We start from the raw sequence: 8692 nt of genomic DNA, 5'->3' as shown, positions 1-8692 counted from the left end.
GTGAGCCGTTTCTCACAATGTTTTATACCATCAACCTCTCCCCGTTACTCGTCACCAAGAAAGGATTTATGCTAATAAATATTTTGAGTAATTACCAATAGTGTCCACTGCCTTTAAGAAACTGTCACTTGCCAATAACGAACAGGGTAATTATTATACCGTTTAATACACAAATTAAATCATTTTAAAAGTCTAAAAATTAGACTTTATGTATAGTTCAAGATGATGATATTGTTTTATCAAACGTAATGTTAAACATTTTTTAAAGACACTGGAAGCTATTGGTAATTGTCAAAGACCAGTCTTCTCACTTGGTGTATCTCAATATATGCACAAAATAACAAACCTGTGAAAATTTGAACTCAATTGGTCGTCAAAGTTGCGAGATAATAATGGAAGAAAAAACACCCCTATCACACGAAGTTGTGTGCTTTCAGATGCTTGATTTCGGGACCTCAAAATCTAATTCTAAGGTCTCGAAATAAAGTTCGTGGAAAACTCCTCCGTTCTCGAAAACTATGTTACTTCAGAGGGAGCCGTTTCTCACAATGTTTATACTATCAACAGCTCTCCCTTGCTTGTTACCAAATAAGTTTTTATGCCAACAATTATTTTGAATAATTACCAATAGTGTCCACTACCTTCAAATACATTATTTTGAAAGATGCAACTTCTGGTCCAAAAATCCCAAGATATCGTTTTGTACTATAAATTAGACAGTAACTCAAGCAAACTATTATACAAATTAAAGTAAAACCATGCTTCTTTGATATTGTTATAATTGGGTGCAGATTAAAGATGGCGTTTTTCAAATGACTATACTGAATGGTGTTTGGCTATCTTTAGTTAACATGCTTTTCTTTTTGGAGAGTCTAAATCCCATAAGGGAATGACGAAAGACTCCAGGCCTGAAGCCTTTTCTCGGGTAACTGAAAGCTCATTTTTGCAACAAGGGTGTTTTTCTCCATTATTTTCTTGCATTGATGACCAATTGAGTCAAAATTTTCAGGGATTTGTAATTGTTTGCATATCATGCTGGGATACGCCAAGTGAGAAAACTGGTCTTTGACAATATTACCAAACGTGCCCAGTGCCTTCAAAATCAGAAAGAATTGCTTAAAATGTTTCTGCTAAACAAAATTTAGCAGAATACCAGTCACAAATTGTACATGAGAAATGTCATTTTGAATGGTAACCATACTCTGTTGAAAGCATTATCATGTTGTGCTTGCCTACTGTTTGTGCTTAAATACACTGGACACTATTGGTAATTATCAAAGACCAGTCTACTCACTTGGTGTATCTCAACGTAATGCATAAAATAACACACTTTCTTGTGGACATTCGAACTCAATTGGTCGTCGAAGTTGCGAGATTATAATGGAAGAAACAAAAACCTTATCACACAAAGTTAGGTGCTTCCAGATGCTTGATTTCGGGACCTCAATATCTAATTCTTAGGTCTCGAAATTAAATTCGTGGAAATAAATTCTTTCTCGACAACTACATTACATCAGAGGGAGCCGTTTCTCTCAATGTTTTATACTATCAACAGCATTGCTTGTTACCAATAGTATCTAGTGCCTTAAAAGGAAGTTCTATGAAATTTAGCCCAGGTCATGACATGGTGCAGTAGGGTTCAAACTCCAGTCCACCCGCACCACTCCCCAGCCCCAAAGAAAACCCAGGATGGGGGGGGGGGGGGGGGTCCCAGTGGAATAGTCCAAGATTTATCAGCTGCAAATCTGATAGAAAATCAAATCACTTCCAGACCGAGCTCCACACAAACTCCTTGCAAATAATTAAGGAAAAACCCTATCCGGATCTAGAAATCCAGTGACCTAATTTGGGGAGAATAAAAACTTCAACCAGATTTAGAATCGGAACCACGTGTTCGTTACTGATGACAACTCAATCGCTGATTGGCTGTGACGAACGGCGGTCCAACAAAGATGGAGGCTGGTGACCTTTTTAATGTAATCAAAATTTGATGAATTGGTATCACTTATACAGACCAGGTGTAGGCTAAATTGGTGATACTAAATTGATTCGAAATTGGGATGGGTTATCATCATTTGGGCTTAAAATAAAGCAAAGATGGAGGCTCGTGACCTTTTTAATGTAATGTATTGGTATCGCTCTTATACAGATAGGTGTGGGCCTAATTGGTAAATACTGAGAGCTGATTACGAATTGGGATAAGTTATCATCATATGGGCAAAAACCACACACACACCCACATACGTCACTTGGAGGAAGAAATATAAAACAGAGTGCAAGTATTAATGACAGCAGTCCGAATCTGAGATAGTCAAAATCCCAATTGGTAATACTGAACTGACTAGGAATTGGAATAAGTTATCAACTGGGCTAAAAAATAAAGCATAACGTCACGCGGAGGCATGAATAACAGTAGAGTGAAAGTTTTAATACGGCAGTTGAAATTTAAATCTGAATTATATGCATCCTAATGGAAACAACACACCACTTTTTGGAAATAACACAATAAAGATTTCAGTTTTAGATTGGCAGGGAACCCCTATAACAGTGTAGGGAAAACCCACAGTGCCAGGTTGTGACTGAAAACCCCAAATCCACAATGCAATCATTTATCGTGTAGAAAATCCCCATTGCAGATCATAAGGTCCGTAAAAACAAACCGGAGCAAGCAATTCTAACATGGGTCGCAGTTTCTGCAAGGCGCTAACAGACCTAGCAATTCGAACATGGGTCCCAACTGCTGCGAGGCGCTACGTGTGGTTCAACCTCGTATCTTTTGACTCCATGCCACCAGTAAATGAAAGCCTTCTGATCGATCCCCCTGGGACCGAGCCCGTCTCATCTCCTTCCGATTATGAACCGGGGACGGTAGAGTTTCAGCATCAGGATACAATTGGGAGAATCTGTAGCAGATTTCTTACCATTTGACCTTTGACCTACTGGGACCTGAAAACTTTAATAGGTCAATTGCGGTGAATATATCATGGCTATCAAGCAACGTTTACCACTAGACCAAAGCCATCCAAACTCGTCATATCCAACTTCCAAGGTCTTGAAGAAATGTAATAATTTTCAGAATTAAGAGCTTGGTCCAATTAACTTTTGAAAGCAACTTGTTTATTAAATGCACTGGACACGTTTGGTAATTGTCGTCAAAGACCAATATTTTCACTTGTATAAAAATAACAAACCTGTGAATAATATAGTTGCAATTCAAACAAATAATGAATAAAAAAAACAGCCTTGTTGCACAATTTGTGTGCTTTCAGGTAACTGGAAAAGGCTTCAGGCCTGAAGTCTTTCTCAGATTCAATTATTCTAGTGAAAAATCACCTTCTCAAAAAACAAGTTTCTTCAAACATTAAGGGGGGGGGGGGGGGGGGGGGGGTCGTTTCTCACAATGTTGTACACTATCATCAACAACTCTCCCGTAAGTTGAGCGTTAAGTTTTATGCTTATTTGAACAACCACCAAATTAGTCCAGTGCCTCAAATTCTGGGTCATTTACCCAGCTTTTGTAAGAAGAAGTACTGGATAACGCAGGAAGAAAGGGCAAGAGTTTTTAAGCTGATCTTTCGACAGTGAAATGGAACTTCACTGATGACAATTTTCCTTAAGTCATCAATTAGTTTATGGATATCCTGGCCCAGCAGGTGTATAGACCATGGCCAACCAGAGACATTCCACGGCTGTACCATCAGGCGCAATAATCTTTCGGCAATATTATCTTGTTTTGACGATTCCATGGTTATTCCTCCTACAACAAGAAAATCTCTCTCTAAGCCTAAGTCTGATTACCGACGTGGTGGGATCATGGACGTAGAAGTAGAGATCTCTAAGGGTCTATCATTCGATACAGCGTCACCCCAAGAAACACGGACCAAGAACAGGTGAAAGCCCCTACCGTGAGGTGTCAACAGACGACCCTCCAAGCTACGCGAAGGCGCCCGGTGTTTTCTCTCGCCTACGATGTGGCAAATATTTCACGGTGTGTGAAATAAAACAAGAATGGTTGGGGAATTTTGAGCATAGAAAAGGTTTGTGGTTTGGACGTGAAGAAACTCAAGACATGATTAAATGGAATAGGACTGTTTTAGTGTTGATGGAGTTATCTTATCAACCTAGTTGCTAGGAGTTCTGTGAGGTGAAGTCATGAAGAATTCATTGGAACTCCGTATCTTGCTGAGAATGTGTGGATAATTTCATTAGGGGAAGATACGGTAAAACCCAAGAGAACAATTTGCACACCACAGGATTATCTTCAAATATTATTCTGTTTCTCAAAAAAATAAATCAAAACAATCATTATTCAGTTTGGAAATAATACAATCAATTTAACAAAGGTACACCAATGGATACATTAAATAGAATTGGTGTTTGAATAAAATATGATCATCAAAAAAAGTAATTCCTGCTCATAACAAGAGTTTGGACAAGAAATAATTTGGACTACTGTTAAAAAAAAAAAAAAAAACCAAAACAACAGCAAATAAAACCAGTTGGTATGACACTGCTCTAGTAATGCAAAGGTCGTGGGTTCGAATCAATCCCCGAGTAATATGGCTGTGATTTTTTTCACAGGACTCAGAAAAAAACTGCGGTTACAGTGCTAACACACATCGGTGTATGGGTTAACAACAAAATGAATGTTCTTTATCCCTGATGAAAATATAACATCTCTTATGAAAACAACATTGATATTAGAGAGTGCGTTTCTACGATACTGTACTTTACGTAAGGTTGTTTGTACCGTTTGTAAAAGCCACCGAGAAACCTTGCCTCTGATTAGAAGGGATGTAACACTACACCTTGTATAATTAACAAGACCTTCCTATTTTACGCCTAGTGTTGAAAAGGCAAGAATGATTGACAGAATCATATATTGATATTCACAAGAGGGCGCTGTTTTGAATGACCGGCGGGCACACGGGGGGGGGGGGTATTAAAGTGTGCGTTCGTTTGGGCAGCACATTATTATTGTTACGAGAGGGCGCTCTTTGCAATAACTGGTGGTCACACGAGGGTGGGGGGGGGGGGTTCGCTCGTCCCCAGCGCCTTGCTTTATCCATGGAGGTACAAGGCGCTGGGATGGGCAAACGAATTATGCACTGTCATTGGTTTAATAATGCGCAGTCCCATCATGCATCACACTCACACTGCACCATATTTCTATGCACTGTACGCATGACGTACTTCCTGAACAAGAATCTGGGCAAGCGATTAGCCCATCCCAGCGGTCCTGGATAGACTGGCCGCTGGGGCCGAGCGAAGGTGGGGGGTTGATAAAGCATGCATTTATTCGGGCTGCACATATCATTATTTGAAATGACTGGTGGTCACACGGTGGGGGGGGGGGGGGGTGGGGGCTGCCAGAGAGTGGCCTCTACTAGGTAAATCCCCGTCCATCTTCACCTTTCACATAGATTCATAAATGCAGACGACCGAAAGTGAAGCTCTGCCAAACGTCACCTCGGACCAATCAAAATGCAGATACAGAATGCCTACGTCACTGCACGTTATCCAATGAAATTAAGCAAGTATCTGTCTTTATCCTTGCAGATAAAGGCGGGGGAACAATCTGGAAGGGGGAAGGAAGGGGGGGGGGCGTACTAAAGCAAGCGCTCTGCAGGTGGGCAACACATACTATTAATATCCACAAGAGGGCGCTCTTTGCATTCACTGGTGGTCACAGGGGGGGGGGAGGTGAGGGTGTCGTAACAAAGCATGTGTTCATTAAATTTGGACAACAAACAGATGAAGTCCAGATGTCGCTCTGCAGGATGTCAGGGTTACACAACGATCAATAATCTTCCATTCATCTCAGTGGGTGCGTTCGTTTAGCTTCCCTGGGTCGACCCCGGTGTGTGGCAGTTTCTTTTCCCCAGGACGAACGTATGCAGATAATTACCCACGTTCGTCCTGCAAAAAAAAGAAAACGCCACACACCGGGGTCGACCCAGGGAAGCTCAACGAACGCACCCAGTGTTAACTTCACACTTTATTTTGTGTCACTTCCAAGTTTTTCACGATTTCACACTTCCTATGCTATGAACAATTTGGATCAGCCTGGGCAGTTAAACACCTCCATGGTTAATCCCAGAGTATTGCAGTTTTTGGTCCAAACAGGATTGTTTTAACTCATAAGATGAACGGTTAACCAGCTATTATTGAAAGCAAAATATTTACAGTTAATTGTCAGCAAATGAATTGGACCTGACTTCAAGAGTCTGAGAGTAGAATTCGAAACATTAGAGAACTTTTTAGCATTTAGCATTTAGTTGACATGGGTTTTGTTTGTGTGTACCCATCATAAATGAACATACTGCCCTCTTTGTTGGTATTACTATTTTTGCCAGATATGTTTTCGTGAAAACAAGTAGGCCAATATTTTGCAAAGCGCCCTCTTCTGTTTCATAACCGCCATGCAGTAAACTGTCATGTGACTTTGAGAGCCGAAATAAAACATACGCTTTCGTTTATGGTACAGTACACATTAAACTCGTAGCATTAATAGTTATCTCTAGCCATTCTGAAATGTGTGATATTAAAGATTGAGATCCAGACCGTGTCCGAAATAACGGCCAAATCGACTACAGCTACGGCTGAGGACGTGCAATACTTCTTCACTCTACAAACCAGCTTCTTTTAAACTGTCATTAATAAATACCTCAGACAGTTTCGCTATTCCTATTGGTGGAGAGCGCGTCACGTGGGGGTGTTTAAACCATTAATAATGACCAGTGTTCATAACCGGTTGTCCGCGCTAGTCTTGATGCAAGACGTTTCTTGTTACGGGCGATGCAGGCGCTGTCGGTATAGTTGGCCGCGCTGTGTGTGAAAGGAAAACCAGCGAGCGAATATGCACCAAGACTATACGCGCATGTGCACGAACGGAACCGGAAAACACACGCGTACGGACATCGTACATGTACATTCAACATGTATACTGAACATACCATGGAGGTGGAAACATACAGATCACACTCGGAAACGGATAAGTTTTACAGAGTTTACGCCTTTTAACCAAAAATGTATTTATGAATGGTAATCAAAGTGTGTTGAATCGGTTTTCAACTAGTGGTTTAAACCTGCCGAGGCCTGGTTCTTAATAATTTACCTCGACTTCGTATCGGTAAAATTATCAAGGAACCAGGCCTCGTAGGGATTAAACCACTAGTTGAAAACCGATTCACCACACATTGATTCCCTTGTTAAAACAACCACTTCCAACGGCGATCATGCTTTTTATCCGCACCCACACTCTGGAACTCTCTTCCTTTACATTATTATGTGACCTTTTGGTAACCAGAATACTGAAAGCAATATTTCATCTGTTAATTGCAGGTTTTTGTGTCAGTACAGGTTTACAGGCCTTATGAAATTGGGCCCTGATAGGTACTGAACTGTGGAAAGCATCTAAAAAAAAATAAGAACAAAAACTCATAACGTAAGGTGCTCCAGCAGCCGGCATGAGAAATGTGTACAAACTTATTTTAGAGCGCCCTCTTTTGAATCCCCCTCCATATAGCCCATGTTAATTTCCCGTAATGGGGACGACAGAATCTCCGGCGGACAGAACTCCTTTGGACATGACACCGGCAAATGGTTCATGGAAGCCCACAGCATCAAAAGCACACACCAAGCCCCTATACAGCACCAACTTCTACAAGATGGGTTTGGATATTAAAGACATGGACACCTTTAGTAATTGTCAAAGACCAGTCTTCTCACTTCGTGTATCTCAACATATGCATACAATAACAAACCTGTGAAAATTTGTAACTCAATTGGTCGACGAAAGTGCGAGAATTAAATGAAATGAAAATCACCCTTGTCACACGAGGTTGTGTGCTTTCAGATGCTTGATTTCGAGACAAGGTCTCGAAATCAAATTCGTGGAAAATTACTTCATTGTCGAAACCTACGTTACTTCAGAGTGAGCCGTTTCTCATAATGTTTTATCAACAGCTCCTCAATACTCGTTACCAAGTAAGGTTTTATGCTGATAATTATTTCAAGTAATTACCAATAGTGTCCATTGCCTTTAATGTCCAGGTATATGAGATGTAAACAGAAGTTGGTGCGATAGCCAGGTGATGAGACATCAATCTCTCAGTACGAATCGTAAAAGCATAACGTGCCCGCCTCAAACCGATCACTTTGTGTTTCCATTACTACCACCCAGTGTACACGAACTACTCGTCACTTAATGCCGGTAGTTGGCGGTTTATCCCGGTCGTTGACGGACAAAATCTGAACTAGGACATTGTTGTGTTGATTGTAAAAATGGAATCTAGAGCAGGTCAGTTCAGCTGGGGATTCAGTAACCGTTGTATCTGGGTCAAATTGTTCTTGCTTGTGCTAAGATTTCACCTTAGAGAAATAGGTTTGCAATATGATCAATTGGTTGGTAATCTCATGGGAGGATTCGGTGGAGAGGAAGATAATACAAAGTCATGCTATAATTATCCAATGGTATTAATTCCGATTCTATTATTTGACTGTTTTGTGGTAGACGTTTGTGGAAGCGTACAGGGCGCCCTCATTCGTCTAAAACACCAATTGCGCTTAACTTAGTTACTATTCTTAGAAAACATGACTATTCCTGCCTCAAATCATGATTTTACTTGCTCTAATTGTTGAGGAGCATATTGTTTCGTGATCGTGGGCTGCATGCACGATTTCCCGCCGG

Source organism: Asterias rubens, chromosome 15 (genome assembly GCF_902459465.1).
Source record: "Asterias rubens chromosome 15, eAstRub1.3, whole genome shotgun sequence".
Classification (NCBI taxonomy): Eukaryota; Metazoa; Echinodermata; class Asteroidea; order Forcipulatida; family Asteriidae; genus Asterias; species Asterias rubens.
The sequence above is the reverse complement of the archived record's forward strand: the minus strand, read 5'-3'. Positions refer to the sequence as shown.